Consider the following 19,457-nt stretch of genomic DNA (forward strand, 5'->3'; position numbering starts at 1 on the left):
TGATCAGCCACAGCATGAAGTTATGGGAAAGAGTAGTAGAAGCTAGGCTTAGAAAACAGGTGAAGATCTGTGAGCAGCAATATGGTTTCATGCCGAGAAAGAGCACTACAGATGCAATGTTTGCTCTGAGAATACTGTTGGAAAAGTACAGAGAAGGACAGAAAGAGTTACATTGTATGTTTGTGGACTTAGAAAAAGCTTATGATAGGGTGCCAAGAGAAGAGTTGTGGCATTGTATGAGGAAGTCTGGAGTGGCAGAGAAGTATGTTAGGGTAGTGCAGGACATGTACAAGAATAGTGTGACAGCGGTGAGATGCGCAGTCTGAATTACAGACTCATTCAAGGTGGAGGTGGGATTACACCAAGGATCAGCTCTGAGTCCTTTCTTGTTTGCAGTGGTGATGGACAGGTTGACAGATGAGATCAGACAGGAGTCCCCATGGACTATGATGTTTGCAGATGACATTGTGATCTGTAGTGAGAGTAGAGAGCAAGTTGAGTCTAGTCTGGAGAAGTGGAGATATGCTTTGGAGAGAAGGGGAATGAAAGTCAGTAGAAGCAAGACTGAGTACATGTGTGTGAATGAGAGGGAGCCCAGTGGAATAGTGCAGTTACAAGGAGTATAAGTGGTGAAAGTAGATGAGTTTAAATATTTGGGGTCAACTGTTCAAAGTAATGGAGAGTGTGGTAGAGAGGTGAAGAAGAGAGTGCAGGCAGGGTGGAGTGGGTGGAGAAAGGTGGCAGGAGTGATTTGTGACCGAAGAATATCAGCAAGAGTGAAGGGGAAAGTTTACAAAACAGTAGTGAGACCAGCTATGTTGTATGGTTTAGAGACAGTGGCACTAACAAAAAGACAGGAGGCAGAGCTGGAGGTGGCAGAGCTGAAGATGTTGAGATTCTCTTTGGGAGTGACAAGAATGGACAAGATTAGGAATGAATACGAGAGGGACAGCTCAGGTGGGACGGTTTGGAGACAAAGTCAGAAAGGCGAGATTGAGATGGTTTGGACATGTGCAGAGGAGGGACCCAGGGTATATAGGGAGAAGGATGCTGAGGATGGAGCCACCAGGCAGGAGGAGAAGAGGGAGACCAAAGAGGAGGTTCATGGATGTGCTGAGAGAGGACATGTAGGTGGTTGGTGTGACAGAGGAAGATACAGAGGACAGGGTGAGATGGAAACGATTGATCTGCTGTGGCGACCCCTAACGGGAACAGCTGAAAGACAAAGAAGTTATAATGTTATAACAATGATGGTATTTTGCAAATTTGCTACAACGGGCATACAGGTCAATTTGGTAAGTTGAGTCAGAGATTGTAGCATATATGCGACGATGGGCGTTAAGGGGTTAAATTATTTTCACGATTACACATTTTTTTAAATACAGTTCAGGTTATATGATCGGTTCATTTTACTGTTCATTCATTACTTGGAGCGAGGAGAAGATTTGATTTTTCTGATTTTTCCCTTTTTGTGACAACCAATCACAGCTCTTAGAATATTGCATCATACCTAGCAAAGGGGTCAACCCCGCCTCCTCACAAAGATAAAGGTTTATGCCCACTCCTTGCTGACAGTGTCTGTGTGGTCAGATTGGGTTGATGGACAGTGTGGTGTGCGCACCGGTGCTGATTGTGGCCCCGCCATCGTTCACCCTCTGGTGTGATCGGCGGCGGTCGGTTCCATTTGGATGACACAGGATTGCTACCAGCAGCTGAGGGTGATCATGCCTGATTGCTTCATATTTGGACCGGTGTCACCATCCAGGGTCAAGAATCATCAGTGAGAGATCTGCTGACAAATGAAATGAAGTTGACCACACAGCATGAAATATGTTGGGTTCATCCTGAGTGCAATGAAACAGAAGTCAAAGTAAATGTCAGGATCACTGTTTGTTTTCTTGTTTCATCCCAACTTTTAATTATTTGAAGTTTATGAGCTAATATTCTTTTTTTTCTGAATAGAATCACTTGTTTTATATTTAGAAAGTGACGTGTTGCCTGTAGGTAATATGTGATGATGTGATGTGAACATTTCATCTCATCATCTTATTTTTGTCTTTCTCTCTGTCCGTCTGTGATACCACACTGGGACACACTGAGGGACGCTTCTCCTTCACAGACCACCTCGTCAGCTCCATCTTGCTGCAGGGTGAATGGTTTTGTCGAGGACAACCTGGTGTTCCGTGAGGATGCACTGAGCAGCATCTGAAAAGTGAATCCGAAGCTCAGTGTTTAGTCTTATTGACAGCGAGGAAGACTTCAGATCCTGTGGTGGTGCTGTGGATCTGTTTCAGCTGTTCATGGACAACAGACTGTCAGACTCCTAAAGGTCCTCATCACCACACTCATGAGGTCATGGGTGTGGTGATGAGGACCTTTAGGAGTCTGACAGTCTCTTGTGCAGACTTTGCAGAATCTCAGAGGAGCTTCTCAACATTAAAAAAAACCCAAACATTTTGGAGAAACACTGTGACGCAGGAGAGGCTGAATGGACAAAAAGCTGCTGACAGACGACTGACTTCAGTCAGAAAGTCAGTGAAAAGTTTTCCCAGACAAAAAGAAAGGAGGGCAAAGTTCCTGGATTTGTAGTTCAACCTTCCAGCAGCCAGTAAACAAATGTCCCAGTTGTTGTGTTTATTTAAGATTTGTGTTGCCAACGTTGATTTTACATTTCTGTGTGTGTGTTTGGGGGGGGCGTCTGTCCCGTGAAGTTCTTCAGATAGTTTGATTCTGTGCTCAAGCTGGAGAAAAAAGTGTCTGTACTACTTTGTGCCCCTGTTATAGTCCCTGATGAATGTCTGTATTGTAATATGGATTATTGATGACAGAAGCATCATGGATCATCTCTTTTGAATGGGTATTTTAATGTGTTGTGTATCTCAGGTATCTTGATATCAAAGATTTTCTGCTTATTTGTCTCAAAAGATGAGTTGGTGGCCCAGTGGGAGAGGCTTAGCTCCTCCAAAGGTTCCTGTCAAAGCTGAGTCCAGGTTCCTGCTGTGAAGGCTTCATGCTGTGAGACTCGGGCTGAAAATGTAAAGTCACACTGTTTTTCTGTTTGTTTGTTTTGTTACACTCATGGATCTGAACTGGCTTGTCGTCTTTGCACAGTTGAGTTTTAAACCACACAGTCCAGCGTTTTTTCAGCTTTATTCCTCTGACTTGAGGACAGAGTGACACTGACCCTCACATAACCAGACAATAACTCCACATGTTCCATCAGAGTCAATCATATTCCTTGATGATCTTGACTTCCTGGATCATATCAGTTGTTTATCTTGTCTGTTCAAGAGTTTTAACTTGACAGGAGACGATCTGGATCAGGGAGATGAGGTCATGAACCAGTCTCATAGCCCGGTGTTGCTTTGATCTGTGGCAGAAGATCTCAATCGTTGAGATTGGGTGACCAGAAGACAGAAGCGTAATGTGGAAATCTTGATCCAGAATGTGTTTAAAGGCTCCTACTCTGATATTGGCCTCAATCACCTGTATCTTGATATGTTATGCTAAACCTAAACACATGCTATTTATTGATTTGTTTTCTGAAGCTGAATGCAAGTTTAATTAGACTCAGACTCACTTTTATTGTCACTCGACCCTTACAGGCAGAACGAAATGCAGTTTCTCCAGGTCTTGGTGTAGTTAACTGGGACAATTTTTTTTAACCTAGCCTATTGTATAAACTTTTGCAATATAATCTTTTGCATTGTACAATATGCGCACCCCTGTGGCCATAGAATATATATACAAGGCCCAGGGTCGGCAGCAGCAGCAGCAGCAGCAGCGTTATAGTATTAAGAAGGTGACAATGTGCATGTAGTGCAATGTTCACAGTTTGGTGGTGGATGATGAACTGTTCAACAGTCTGACAGCATTCAGGTAGAAGCTGTTTTTCAGTCTGGATGTTTTTGCATGGATGCTGCACAGCCTCCTTCCAGAGGGAAGGGGTGTGAACAGACTCTGCGCAGGGTGGGTGGAGTCTCGGAGCATGCAGGTGGCTTTGTCTCTACATCTGGAGATGTAGATGTTCCCAATGGGTGGTAAGCTGCATATGATGGTCCTCTGTGCAGACTTCACCACCCGCTGCAGCGCTTTCTGCTCTGCCACTGTGCAGCCACCATACCACACAGGGAGGCAGCAGGACAGGACACTCTCCACTGCACATTTGTAGAAGGCCCTGAGGGCCTCGGTGTTCAGTCCAGCCCTTCCCACTTTCCTTAAAAAATAGAGAGGGTGGGCTTTCTTGATGACAGCCGTGGTGTTGGTGTGCCAGGTGAGAGTGTCGGAGAAGTGGACTCCAAGATACCTGATGGAGGAGACGATCTCACCGCTGCTCCGTTGATGTAGAGGGGGGGCTGACCTGCGGAAGTCAACAACTATCTCCTTGGTCTTCTGGGTGTTGAGGATGAGGTTGTTGTCTCCGCACCACCATGTCAGGTTCTCCACTTCTCGCCTGTACGCTGTCTCATCACCTTGGCTAATGAGCCCGATCACTGCTGTATCGTCTGCAGACTTAACAAGATTATTCTTGTGCTGAACCCTCTGATCCAGCAGGTGGCAGTATACATCTTGAATCCTTCATGAAGCCAAAGATACAGTGCCCTCTCTGGGAAAAAAAAGTAAAGTATACAATAACAGCAAACCACTGACTCAAAATGAACAAAACAATGCTGAGTGATTGGTTTTCACGTTTCTGTAAAAATAAGAAAAATTCATATTTTATTGAACAAATTCATTTTCTCATAATAGTGTGCTTAAATTTTTTATGACCTTTGAAATAAAATCAAACTTTTCACTTGTGTCCTTGTTAATTATGATGTGAATTAACAAACGTATCCAAGTCACTGGTTTCGACAATGCAACACCCAGTCTGTGTACGCATTGAACAGATGTATGCAGTGCAAAGAAATTCTTATTTAATGTCTTCTTCACAGACAAGATGATTAACAAGCTGCACAGCATCACAATAAGGTCAATGAAATTCTGTCTGCTGGCATCAAAGTGACCATAAAAGTGAAAATGTGGAGTGCAGAGGGATTGTGCAGACTGCAGCAAGTTTGTTGTGTGTTTGAGGGAAGCAAAGTAAAAAAGCAATATTGCATATAATTGTGTGAAATACATTGTACACCGTACTGGCTTTACTTAATTTTAAATATTTAATTTCTCAAAGTGATTCACAGACATGAACTTTCTGCAACTGTTGTCATGAAAAATCAGTTATAGTTATTTCAGCACTTTTGATAATGTAAATTAAAATTTTGAGGAGTAATTTAACATCCTAGCAGAAATGGAGACTTCAGATTATAATTGATGTATATCTGAGGTCTGTTTATTTTGCAAAGTGTGTTTATAAACGCTTCAATCTTTACCAAAGAACTCAATTACATTTGTAAATATGAATGAATTTGGCTTTGGGTTTGTTTTATATATCTGTCTATATATATTTGTGTATGTGTTCCACCTGAACAATATGGCGTCACAGCACGACCCATTTCCCTTACCAATATGGCCGCCAATCTCGCGCTAGCTCTCCTGCGATCCCTCGCTTTAAAAAACAAGCGCTCTTACGTCATGACGTCGTATCATAGCAACAGCGCCACATCGTGTTTGGATCAACGAGCTGCAGCCGTTAGTTGAGGGCAAGCTGGTCTGAAAGGCAGTCTGAAATACTTTTTCTCTGAGAAATAGACAGCTTTATTTCTGTGAACCGATCTGGTAAGAACCATTTTTGTATGTTTTTTTTTTAAATGTATTTTAAGCTAGCATCACTTGTCAGTTAATCTTTAAAGTTAAGAAAACAGAAAATATATTGACTTCACTTTGTCCAAATCATGGCTTTGCTAAACTAATAAATGTTTTTAAAGCAGTTTATTGTAGATCTGCATGCTAAATGTCTGTGGCAAACTGTTTAACAATAGTTAGCAGAAGTGTTTGTTTTAATATAGTTGTTTTTGTAAAGAATAAATGTAAATATATGCTAATTTACTCATAATTTGCTTTGCATGCTAACAATGCTTTTCTATTTATTTTGTAATATTAATATATTGGAACATTTAAGGTTTTTCTTAAAGCTTATTTGCTGTTGTTAAAGAATAAGAATCATTTTAAAAAAATCCTGGCTTGATTTTAATTAGTCTTTAGTCCTGAAGATGTGTAGTATTTTATGCCCAAAATATTCAGTTTCTCCACATGAAAAAATTACATTTGGACAATGTTGGCAGGCAGTTGTTGTAAAAAACACATTTGATCCAGAGCTTCTGAAAATACATTCATTTTGTGATTCAAGAGATTCCCAGAAAGCAATGTGTTTATTTGATGATGTAAACCAAATCTCTGTCTCTGATTCTGTAAAATAAAGTAATCTGGCAAAGATTTTACTGTGACAGAGGTCGGGGATAAATTCGACCACTGGAAAAATTCACTCAGTCATAAATGGGACAAATTCTGGGAGGTCTGGAAACCAAAAAGCACAAACAAAGTCGTTATGGATAATTTGTGTATTTATATGTAAAGACACGTTACTTTCTCAAAGGCCCAGGATTACAGCTATATTTAAAAGACAAAAACTCTTAAGTAGCATGAAAATGTCTTCATCACAGACACAACATCACTTTAATTAAAGTGATAAACATTTTTGAAAACTCTCTTTGTATTTATACAATAAGTCACGCTCAGTGTGTTCCTGAAGCAGCATTTTGTAATGTTCAGAGATTGCAGCACTTTATTTTTATACATTAAATAATTTCTGCAATTGCTTTTAATAATAAATAAAGAAATAATAACATTTTGTTGTTCACTGTTTTTTACATTTCTGATATTTGCACGCTGTTTGCACCTTGCGATTTGAGTCGTGACATTTACAAAAAAACATGCATTGCGATTAATTTAGATAAATTAATCGCAATGCATGTAATTAATGACAATAATTTTAAAATGATATGAATATAATAAATACCTGTGTAACTAATAAAGTTGCCGTTAAGTCAGTGTTTGTGGAAATCATTTCACAGAATGAACTTTTATGTTGATGATAGCTGGGGAGCTTATTATGTTATAATTTCAATATTGTTCTTTTTTACATCGAAGTGATCCACTGACTAATATCATCCCTAAATGTATTGAAACACTTTCTGTCTTTGTCTTTTTCAGCTTCCACAAACAACAGCCTGATCATCACAAGTTCCACGATGACTTCCAGAAACTCTGTCAAAGGCCACGCCTCCTCAGGGAGGAAGCGCCGCAACATGTAACTAATGTTTTTCATTTATTAGCTGTTGTTTCTTTTTTAACCATTAAAATTGTGGGATCTACATAAAAGTAAGCAGCCTGTAGTTAAGCTAACTGGGTTTGTTGGTCATTGTATTGACTGGATGATGCGTTTAACCGTGAAGGGAATAAAGATGAACTACATCAGCTTTAGCTGGAACTAACTGCTGTGCCCCCCCCCCCCCCCCCACCACCACCACCTCAAAGAAAAAAAAGAAGTGAAATGTGAATGTGAGGCATTCAGAACTGAACAGCTAAAGACAACTGATGTGCTCGTTATTTATGCAGTCTCGCTGTATTTCTGCAACATATTTATGATCAGATTGACCTCAATCACTGGTAGGTCTTTATTCTTCAAAGTTTAACTCCAGACACTGTTGTAACCGTGTCCCGGCTAAACGTGGTCCTGCGGAAGACTTGTGACTGAACATTGAAGCAAATTCATGTCAGTTCAGAAGCTCCCCATCAGATTCTAAATATGATGAGGATATTGAACAGTTTTTGGTGAACTCTGAGCAGACTTTAGTGTTTCTCTGTGACTGTTTTAGTGTTTGGATTTTCTGCGTTTGTTTCTTTTATTGATGTTCAGTGTCGACTCTTTAAAACATGGAAAGATTTCCTGATTTGTGTGTTTCAGTGCTAAATAACCATGAAGCCTCTCGGTCATAAATGTTTTCTTTGTTTCAGTGAGAACAGAGAAGCTGAGAAAATCCTGGAACCTCTCGGACCCTTTGAACCAGTACGGAACCAAACCCAGTCCCACCGCACCTTTTTTCCTGCACCACTGCTTATTTGTTAGAATTAGAAGTTGAATATTTGTTTGTTATGAAGTGAACTTTCATGTGTTCTCTTTCAGAAACTGACTGGCGACATGACGGAGGAGGAGAAAATCAAAGCCGTTGTGTCATATTCTTGTTACGGTTCCACACAGTGAGTCACTTCTGTCAAGATTTCACGTCTCCTCCTTCATCCACAGCTGTGTGTCAGAACTCTGTCCCTGCTTTTTCACTTTCACACAACCTGTATATTCATTCTTTCATCTCAGCACCACCCTGGTGGACTAAATTTTGTCACCTTTAATCTTAATTTTGCCACCTGTTTTTAATTTAGTCTTTTATTCTTATGTCAAATATTCTTCTTAGTTTTAGTCATATTTAATGATTCACAAACGTTTTTATTCTATTTGAGAACTGAATGTATTTTTGTGGCAAAGCTCTCGATTTACCGATCGAGCTACGTTCCTATCCTCACCTATGGTCATGAGATTTGGCTCATGACCGAAAGAACAAGATCGCGAGTACAAGCGGCCGAGATGAGTTTCCTCCACAGGGTGGCTGGGCGCTCCTTTAGAGATAGGGTGAGGAGCTCGGTCACTCGGGAGGAGCTCGGAGTCGAGCCGCTGCTCCTCCACGTCGAAAGGAGTCATTTGAGGGGGCTCGGGCATCTTTTCCAGATGCCCCCTGGACGCCTCGCTGGAGAGGTGTTCCGGGCACGTCCCACTGGGAGGAGGCCCCAGGGAAGACCCAGGACACGCTGGAGGGACTACATCTCTCGGCTGGCTTGGGAACGCCTTGGGGTTCCCCCAGAGGAGCTGGGGGAGGTGTGTGTGGATCGGGAGGTCTGGGCGGCTTTGCTTGAGCTGTTGCCCCCGCGACCCGACTCCGGATAAAGTGGAAGAAAATGGATGGATGGATGTATTTTTGTCTCGTTTCACTCATTTCAGACTTTTTGATCAAAAACACAGATTATTTCTGATTACTATTTCATTCAACACAGTGTTTCACACATCTGAAATACTGAACGTCATCATGACCTGCCAGAATACACTTGTTGAATTATTGAAGGTTTGTGGTGTTTTTCCCTGATATTTTAAATCCACAAGGCTTCCCGTCAGATTAGACGGGAAGCTTGTGATTGTGATTCCCGTCACAATTAGACCAGCGTTCATCCTTGACTCAAAATACATCAACACATCAAACGGGAAATATCAGCTCTCCACGTTTTGCAGTGATCAAAGCCGTGCACACGCGCGCACACGTGCGTGCACACACACACACACACACAGATGCCACTTGGTCATTTTAATATAGATATGATGCACACACTTCATATTTCATCATTATTTTTTCTTATTTAATGTCATTTGTTATATATCAACATATGTATTGTTATATGTCATTTGGGAGGTGATGGTCTTGCGGTTAAGTGTTGGGCTTCAGACCAGAGGATCCTTGGTTCAAAACCCAGCCAGACCGGAAAATCACTAAGGGCCCTTGGGTAAGGTTCTTAATCCCTCGTTGCTCCCGGTGCGTCGTGACTGCTTTGCATGACAGCAACCTGACATTGGTGTGTGTTTGTGTTAATGGGTGAATGCGAGACATCATTGTAAAGTGCTTTCAGCTTCTGATGCAGATGGAAAAGTGCTATAGAAACCCATTTACCATATTAGTCATAAATAATGTTAAAAACAAATTCATATTGGATGGATAGCGTTTGCTGCTGTGTTCAAAAATCTACCCAGAGTAACTCAGAGAGCTGATCAGACACTTTAACACCACAAGACAGAGTGTAAATGTAAACTAACACACAGTAACTTTAATCTGAGTCTCAGAGAGCCGATCAGACACTTTAACACCGTGAGACAGAGTGTAAATGTAAACTAACACACAGTAACTTTAATCGTAGCCTCATAGAGCTGATCGGACACTTTAACACCGTGAGACAGAGTGTAAATGTAAACTAACACACAGTAACTTTAATCTGAGCCTCAGAGAGCCGATCGGACACTTTAACACCACGAGACAGAGTGTAAATGCAAACTAACACACAGTAACTTTAATGTGAGTCTCAGAGAGCCGATCAGACACTTTAACACCGTGAGACAGAGTGTAAATGTAAACTAACACACAGTAACTTTAATCTGAGTCTCAGAGAGCCGATCAGACACTTTAACACCGTGAGACAGAGTGTAAATGTAAACTAACACACAGTAACTTTAATCGTAGCCTCATAGAGCTGATCGGACACTTTAACACCGTGAGACAGAGTGTAAATGTAAACTAACACACAGTAACTTTAATCTGAGCCTCAGAGAGCCGATCGGACACTTTAACACCACGAGACAGAGTGTAAATGCAAACTAACACACAGTAACTTTAATGTGAGTCTCAGAGAGCCGATCAGACACTTTAACACCGTGAGACAGAGTGTAAATGTAAACTAACACACAGTAACTTTAATCTTAGCCTCATAGAGCCGATCGGACACTTTAACACCGTGAGACAGAGTGTAAATGTAAACTAACACACAGTAACTTTAATCTGAGTCTCAGAGAGCCGATCAGACACTTTAACACCGTGAGACAGAGTGTAAATGTAAACTAACACACAGTAACTTTAATCAATCAATCAATTCAATCAATTTTTTTATATAGCGCCAAATCACAACAAACAGTTGCCCCAAGGCGCTTTATATTGTAAGGCAAGGCCATACAATAATTATGTAAAACCCCAACGGTCAAAACGACCCCCTGTGAGCAAGCACTTGGCTACAGTGGGAAGGAAAAACTCCCTTTTAACAGGAAGAAACCTCCAGCAGAACCAGGCTCAGGGAGGGGCAGTCTTCTGCTGGGACTGGTTGGGGCTGAGGGAGAGAACCAGGAAAAAGACATGCTGTGGAGGGGAGCAGAGATCGATCACTAATGATTAAATGCAGAGTGGTGCATACAGAGCAAAAAGAGAAAGAAACAGTGCATCATGGGAACCCCCCAGCAGTCTACGTCTATAGCAGCATAACTAAGGGATGGTTCAGGGTCACCTGATCCAGCCCTAACTATAAGCTTTAGCAAAAAGGAAAGTTTTAAGCCTAATCTTAAAAGTAGAGAGGGTGTCTGTCTCCCTGATCTGAATTGGGAGCTGGTTCCACAGGAGAGGAGCCTGAAAGCTGAAGGCTCTGCCTCCCATTCTACTCTTACAAACCCTAGGAACTACAAGTAAGCCTGCAGTCTGAGAGCGAAGCGCTCTATTGGGGTGATATGGTACTACGAGGTCCCTAAGATAAGATGGGACCTGATTATTCAAAACCTTATAAGTAAGAAGAAGAATTTTAAATTCTATTCTAGAATTAACAGGAAGCCAATGAAGAGAGGCCAATATGGGTGAGATATGCTCTCTCCTTATAGTCCCCGTCAGTACTCTAGCTGCAGCATTTTGAATTAACTGAAGGCTTTTTAGGGAACTTTTAGGACAACCTGATAATAATGAATTACAATAGTCCAGCCTAGAGGAAATAAATGCATGAATTAGTTTTTCAGCATCACTCTGAGACAAGACCTTTCTGATTTTAGAGATATTGCGTAAATGCAAAAAGGCAGTCCTACATATTTGTTTAATATGCGCTTTGAATGACATATCCTGATCAAAAATGACTCCAAGATTTCTCACAGTATTACTAGAGGTCAGGGTAATGCCATCCAGAGTAAGGATCTGGTTAGACACCATGTTTCTAAGATTTGTGGGGCCAAGTACAATAACTTCAGTTTTATCTGAGTTTAAAAGCAGGAAATTAGAGGTCATCCATGTCTTTATGTCTGTAAGACAATCCTGCAGTTTAGCTAATTGGTGTGTGTCCTCTGGCTTCATGGATAGATAAAGCTGGGTATCATCTGCGTAACAATGAAAATTTAAGCAATACCGTCTAATAATACTGCCTAAGGGAAGCATGTATAAAATGAATAAAATTGGTCCTAGCACAGAACCTTGTGGAACTCCATAATTAACTTTAGTCTGTGAAGAAGATTCCCCATTTACATGAACAAATTGTAATCTATTAGACAAATATGATTCAAACCACCGCAGCGCAGTGCCTTTAATACCTATGGCATGCTCTAATCTCTGTAATAAAATTTGATGGTCAACAGTATCAAAAGCAGCACTGAGGTCTAACAGAACAAGCACAGAGATGAGTCCACTGTCCGAGGCCATAAGAAGATCATTTGTAACCTTCACTAATGCTGTTTCTGTACTATGATGAATTCTAAAACCTGACTGAAACTCTTCAAATAGACCATTCCTCTGCAGATGATCAGATAATCGTAGCCTCATAGAGCTGATCGGACACTTTAACACCGTGAGACAGAGTGTAAATGTAAACTAACACACAGTAACTTTAATCTGAGCCTCAGAGAGCCGATTGGACACTTTAACACCACGAGACAGAGTGTAAATGCAAACTAACACAGTAACTTTAATGTGAGTCTCAGAGAGCCGATCAGACACTTTAACACAGTGAGACAGAGTGTAAATGTAAACTAACACACAGTAACTTTAATCTTAGCCTCATAGAGCTGATCGGACACTTTAACACCGTGAGACAGAGTGTAAATGTAAACTAACACACAGTAACTTTAATCTGAGCCTCAGAGAGCCGATCAGACACTTTAACACCACGAGACAGAGTGTAAATGTAAAACCCTTTTTTCATTGTTTGTCATTGGCGTTGGATGGATTTACTCTGCAGCAAGTTTATTATTTATTTATTTTTAACAAGTCGCATGGTTTTTTATTTAATTTAAAACATTTTAGTGTTCACCTTTGACCTTTGTTCTTCTCTTCACCTCCATAGTTACCAGTTGGTTGATCATCATCTGCCAGAGAGCTACGTGTGTTTTCGCTGTGGACACGGCGGTCACCACATCAGGGACTGTCCCACCCATCAGGTAAGAACAGAGTCAGCGGCTTCACACAGATTCATCCTCAACTCCACCAAATGTGCAAGTCGTTTATCAGAGAAAAATCAGAACTTTCCAACAATATTCCACAGTAATTCTCATCCTGTGGTCATTCTGATAAGTGGCTCCAAAGTGCTGCTGTGCAGCGACTCATCCAATAAACACACTGTGGATCGATGTTTCACGCATTCACGCTGAGCACTGAAGCCACGCCCTCTTTGTGTTCTCTTGGAGCAGGATGAAAGTTTTCAGCCGCTGAAGAGGATGAAGAGGAGCTCAGGCATCCCTCGTTCCTTCATGGTGGAGGTGGATGATCCCAGCGTGGAAGGAGCCATGGTGACCACCACGGGGGAACTCATGGTTTCCGCCGTACACGCGTGAGTGACAACAAGAGTCAGGATGTGTGTTTGTGTGTGCAAATCACTGTTTCTTCTGTCTGATGGAAAACTTCCTGGAGCTGAGAGAATTTGTCAAAAAACATCAAAACAATCACTGACTGTTTTGTTCATGAATGAAATATTTATTTAGAAATGATTGCAAACAGTTAAATGTTCCTTCATGTGAGTTTTTGTTCATTTGTGTTTGATTTGAACTGCTTGGAGCAGATTGAATCTGTTCACACTGAGGACACAGATTTAAACTCTAAAGCAGCAGCAGAATGTCTTTAATCTGCTCCTTTATCTGCTTTCTGGAGACCAGAGACGATCTTTGGCCCAAATGTTTGTCAGCAGTCAGTAGTTCTGCTCTGATTCTGCACAAACACAGACAGACAGAAATCAGCGAGTTCGTCACATCAAACGTCACGTGTTCGCTCGCCGTCACCTTCAATCAAACCATCATCTGATGCTGTCAGAATGGAACTGATGACGAGTGTGTGTGTGTGTGTGTGTGTGTGTGTGTGTGTGCAGTGAGGCGTACAGCTGTAAGAAGAAGGAGAGGCCCCCGTTCCTTCCACAGGATCCGCCCACCCCCAAAAAGAAGGAGGAGCCGATACCTGAGTTCATGTGTTGTCCCGTCTGTCAGGAGCTGCTCCGAGAGGCTGTGATCAGTCCGTGCTGTGGAAACAGCTTCTGTGACCAGTGTGAGTGTGTGCAGCACCACACACACACACACACACACACGTTCACAGTTAACCACAAACAAGCACCTCGATCTCTGTCTGACAAAGTAGATTTCCTTCGCTCTCTTTGCTGTTATTCCAGTGAACAACACAGTTTTCTTTCTTTAAGTTACTTTCATAATGTACCACGTTCACGTTGTCTGTTTTTTTGTATGAGCCTCCGTCTCTGTGTCATCTTTTTTGTTGTTTTTACCCCTTTATTGGTGTCTTGGTCATGAGGTTTTGTGTCTTGTGTAGCGGGATGAAGGTCCCGGGTCCTGATTGAAAAGATGTTCCCGCTAGCTTGGCTAACGGGGAATTCCCCGTTGGCTGACCTGGTAGAGGAATGGTCTTTAGTGCGAGCCGTCTGGGGTTCGATCCCAGCGCCGTCCCGGCCACAAAGGTCTTACGGTCACACTTGATTCCAACACTGGAGCTCAAACACACACAACTTATGACGTCATCGTCATTTTCTGCTGAGTCATTGTTAACGTCATCAAACCAAAAACAGTTTGCATGAAAATAACGGAGCAGTAAAAGCTGCTGACGTCATGTGTGGTGTGAAAATCAGCACTTTGATGTGTGTTTCACTGCAGACACTCTTTGATCCTCAGTGTACTTTGAGTCGTCACACTTCAGACTTCAGCTGGAACTTTTTCTTTTTTTTCTCCTTCGCAGGTATCACTGACGTTCTCCTGGATTCGGAGCAGAACGAGTGTCCAACCTGTCAGACGTCAGTTGCTCCCGTTGCCGTGGTGACCAACGTGTGCGTGCGAAACGTGAGTGCTCAGTGTGTCCACAAGCACTTTCTGGCTGCATTTACACGATGCTTTTAATGCGATTCTGATTCTGAAATCAGACTTTGGATTTTCCACGGCCTGTGTGCACACATGACAACACGTGTTATTAGTGTGATCGATCTCGTTTGGGAGGTTTTTAATCCACATGATGTGAAAAAAAAGAAGTGAACATTCTCATGCTTTAAAAATGCTGTTTAGTTAAAAAAAAAAAAGTCATTTGAATTCTTATGAATTCGTCTAAAAATATGTCCAAGTGTTTGAGTTAAACATCAACATCTGATGTTTGCAGTTTGACAAACATTAATGATATTAATTTCTCTTGAATAAATGATCATTAATAAGATGCAGGAGTTTGCTGAAGCAAACTGCTCATTCACACTGACAGTGATTCCAGTTTGTCAGTGTGCACACTGAGTCACTTCATCCAGCCTGAGCAGATCAGATGTGACAGATGTGGTGGAACCAGCGCCTGTCAGCGCTTTTTACTGCACCTGATTGTTCATGTGAAGCTTCATGTGTCTGATCAGTGTTTCAGCTTCGTTATAGAAATGCACTGACGCTTTGTTGTCCTTCTGTCTCCTCACAGCTCGTGGACAGTTACGTCAGCGGCACAGGATATTTCAAACGCCACACCTCCCTGCCAACATGAACCATCAAAAAAATATAGTTTTATGATTGTTCTTATATAAATAATATATAAATAAAATGTACATAAAAGAAAAGCACTTTTATAACTTTATTATGATGTGTGTTTCACTGTTTTCAAATAAATTTTAAGAAATAACTAAAATGTGTTTGTTTATTTATATATTCTGATGCTGAGTGGATTTTTTTTTAATAAAATGCCACAGTGACCTTTGACCAGGGCTTAAAGAACATAGATTTGGGCTTCAACAGACGCTGACCAGTAAACTGTCACAAACACAGTGTGTGGAGTTTGGTCAGCTTTGTGCCAGGTGTCATCCTGACACCCACAGACAGCTACAGTCTAACAGAATTCCAGGTTACATGTCTGGAATGTTCAAATGACATCAGTTTAAAAAAAAATCTTAAAGAATGACCTTTAAACTCAGTGAAAACTCATCTCTACAACATGACATAAATGAAATAAAAATATCAAAGCTAAAATGATGGATTGTATAAGTAATCAGACACTTTATTGTAAAAAGTAAATCTTCACTCTGACAGTCAGTTTTCTTCAGGCAAGTGGGAATGGATCCATGAACCTTTCCAAGTCACTGGATGTGTCTTGAACTTCATTTCCCTCAGTCATTAAGAAATACAGTGTGGTACTGTGTGGTAATTCTGTGTTAAGTCGATAGTTCTCAAAAACTGAGTGACTGTGCAGGAAGGAGATGAGTGAGGAAAGCCACCAAGACACTCAGACAACCCTGAACAAGTTCTGGGCTTCTGTCACTGCAACTGGAAAAATTGTGCACAGTGCAAGTTTGCATTTTGCATCAGCAGTGTAAGTCTCCCTCAGTCACATAACGACATCTGGTTTGCACACGGAATGATGTCAGCTGGTGGCCTCAGGGTTTGTCACCAGACATCAAACATTCAGTCCCAACACAACACACTGATCCTCTCTTTGGACCAGACAGATCTCTTCAGGAGAGACAGCCTGATGTTCTGATTGAGTCACTGCATAAAGGGGCAACAGAACCGTGGACCAGCTGAAGTTGGAGTTCTGCACCTCCACAGACTGTACTGTAGCTTGCACTGGTCCAGATGATAAAGTTCTTCCTGTTAAAAGGGAGTTTTTCCTTCCCACTGTTGCCAAGTGCTTGCTCACAGGGGGTCGTTTTGACCGTTGGGGTTTTTCCGTAATTATTGTATGGCTTTGCCTTACAATATAAAGCGCCTTGGGGCAACTGTTTGTTGTGATTTGGCGCTATATAAATCAAATTGATTTGATTTATATAGAAATATAGAAATTTCTATATATAGTTATATAGAAATAACTGTTTCCTGTGAACACCTAGTGGTTCTTAAACCTCCACTTCATCCCTGTTTTATTAAGTTTAATGACAATTTGTTTCGGTCAAACCACATCTAAGCTGTGTTTTTACACAAGAAAAAAATTAAATGCAGTAAACTGCACATTTGTGTCTTTTTTCTTGAAAATATCTTATTAAATATAACATATTACACTTTTGGCAGGCCTTTAAAATACTTTTGTGGACTCTTGCTGTAATATGTTGTCAGTGGTTGAGATTGTTGCTGTAGGCATCTAAAAATGCTCATAATAGGGTGAAACCTGATAGAAATCTCTGTGGTGTGTCCTTCCCACTGTAGCCAAGTGCTTGCTCACAGGGGGTCGTTTTGACCGTTGGGGTTTTACATAATTATTGTATGGCCTTGCCTTACAATATAAAGCGCCTTGGGGCAACTGTTTGTTGTGATTTGGCGCTATATAAAAAAAAAATTGATTGATGTATGTATGTGCAAAATAAAACAAAACACTACTCCAGGTATGTTTTTGACGAGAATATAACATAACTTTGTTACAAGGTCAAACGTTGATGTTGATATTATTAAAAGTCCTTTTAATAATAACTCACTTAAAGAAATAATGGCAAAACTCACATGTAAATAAAAAAAACCCCAAAACGATTAATCGAAAAAATAATCGACCGATGAACTGATTAGTAAAATAATCGTTAGTTGCAGCCCTAGTGTTTAGGCTGAAATAAAATGTCTTTCCTAAAAAAAAATCAAAGTCCGGATTTCAAAAAAGTAGAGAAAAAAGGACGGAAAGAAAACTAAATGAGGGAAAGCAGCTGCTAACCAAATTATTTGAAAAGAGAGGTAAGCTTGAAAGCTAGCTATATTGAGTTGGGGCATCTGAGGGACCAAATTGCACCATTTTCTAGACAAATGGTGCAATTTGGTGCATTCCTGTGCACTTTAACAGATGGGAATGTTGCAATTTGGTGCATTCCTGTGCATTTTAACAGACAGGAATGCACCAAATTACACCATTTTCTAGAAAAATGGTGCAATTTGGTTCCCCAGACCCCCCAACTCAATATTTCTCCCCCAACTTTAAAAAGGGTTCTGACTCCCAGGTGTGATCTAAGGTATACATGATTTAGACCTGGTTTGACTACGCCAGGGGTGACCAAGTTCGGTCCTCGAGAGCCACCTTCCTGACACTCTTAGTTGTCTCCCTGCTCCAGCACACCTGAATCCAATGAAAGGCTCATTAAAAGTCTGCTAATGGAAAAGCGCTATATAAATGCAGTTCATTGACACCAATCAAAGTTGACACCAACAAACAAGATCACAGCCATAAACCAGTTTGCAATACCAGTGGTGACCTGTGGGTTTGGCATCATAGACCGGCCACAGCGTGAGCTTAATAAGTTGGACACGAAAAGCAGGAAGATGCTCACCCTCCACAAGGTTACATACAAAAATCAGTGCATGGACAGAATATATCTCCCTCGCAGAGAAGGCGGTCTCACTAAAATCAACCAGGCCTACAGAGCATCTATTACAAGTATTGGACAGTACTTAAAGAGCTCTGAAGAAGAAATCATGAAAAAGGTTGCCCAACATCACAAGAAGACCTTATCCGAACTGACCTCAGTCATCAAACTGGCAAAAACCTTGGCCGAAGACCTAGAAGAGAGAGGAAAGCAACAATCTGACAACTGCAACAAAATTGGCAAGACAGACCAAGAAAACAATACAGCAAAACAGAACAGATGGAAACAGCACAAAAGGGCTGGACGATTCCAAGAACTGGAAAAGGAATATATTGACGAAGTTGGATCAATACAGTGGGTTAAAAATGGAGAACTTGGTTTTAATGGAGAAAGGATTTTAGTTGGAGCATAAGATCAGGGACGTCTAACAAATGGCTTCAAAAAAAATGGCAGGGATCTCACAAAATGACAAATGCCAATTCTGTGATCCAGCTGTTGAGAGTGTAAACCATCTAACATCAGCATGCCAGATCCTCATGGCAGACAGACATTATACATCCCGACAGAACAAGATCAGTCAATATCTCCACTGGAAAGTTTGCAAGGAACTGGAGATGGAACTGTCTTCTACGACAAAGTGATCCCAGCAGGAAGACACATTGAAGGAGGTGCAATCAAACCTGACATTGTCATCTGGAACAAGCAAGAGAAAACAATCAAAATCATTGATGTGAAAGTCCCCAATGACTATGGCCTGAAACGAGCTGAAAGGAGAAAGATCACGAAATACCAAGACCTCAAAAATTTGATTTTTATTAATCTAAAGACTGGTCACAATTCTTCTTTGTGGAAATATGAAATTATGAAATATGTTTCTTTTCTTTGATTTTTATTTTGATTCAGATTACTTAGTTTGATTCTTCTAAACACTGTTCACAATTCTTCCTCACAAAATTTTGAATTTTTGTTATCATTAAATACTGTTTGGAAAACAATAAAATTCACCTGAAATGCTTTTTGAAACTAGTTTGTGATAAATTTTAATTCTGATAGTTTTGTTTGTTTCATTGAAGTTCTGGTCTTCATTGCGGAAATCTGAAATTGGGCAAAATACCAACTTTTGGTCATGA

The 19,457-nt window shown here is 41.0% G+C and overlaps 1 long non-coding RNA gene across 1 annotated transcript; it reads left to right on the plus strand.

Moving 5' to 3' along the window:
* The first annotated feature begins 253 nt into the window (after positions 1-253).
* On the plus strand, positions 254-18,949 carry LOC117531155. Its single transcript, XR_004566540.1, has 4 exons — positions 254-266; positions 479-483; positions 3,941-3,947; positions 18,625-18,949. It is a non-coding gene; the product is annotated as an uncharacterized LOC117531155 (long non-coding RNA).
* The last annotated feature ends 508 nt before the right edge of the window (positions 18,950-19,457 follow it).

This window comes from Thalassophryne amazonica, chromosome 18 (genome assembly GCF_902500255.1).
Source record: "Thalassophryne amazonica chromosome 18, fThaAma1.1, whole genome shotgun sequence".
Taxonomy (NCBI): Eukaryota; Metazoa; Chordata; class Actinopteri; order Batrachoidiformes; family Batrachoididae; genus Thalassophryne; species Thalassophryne amazonica.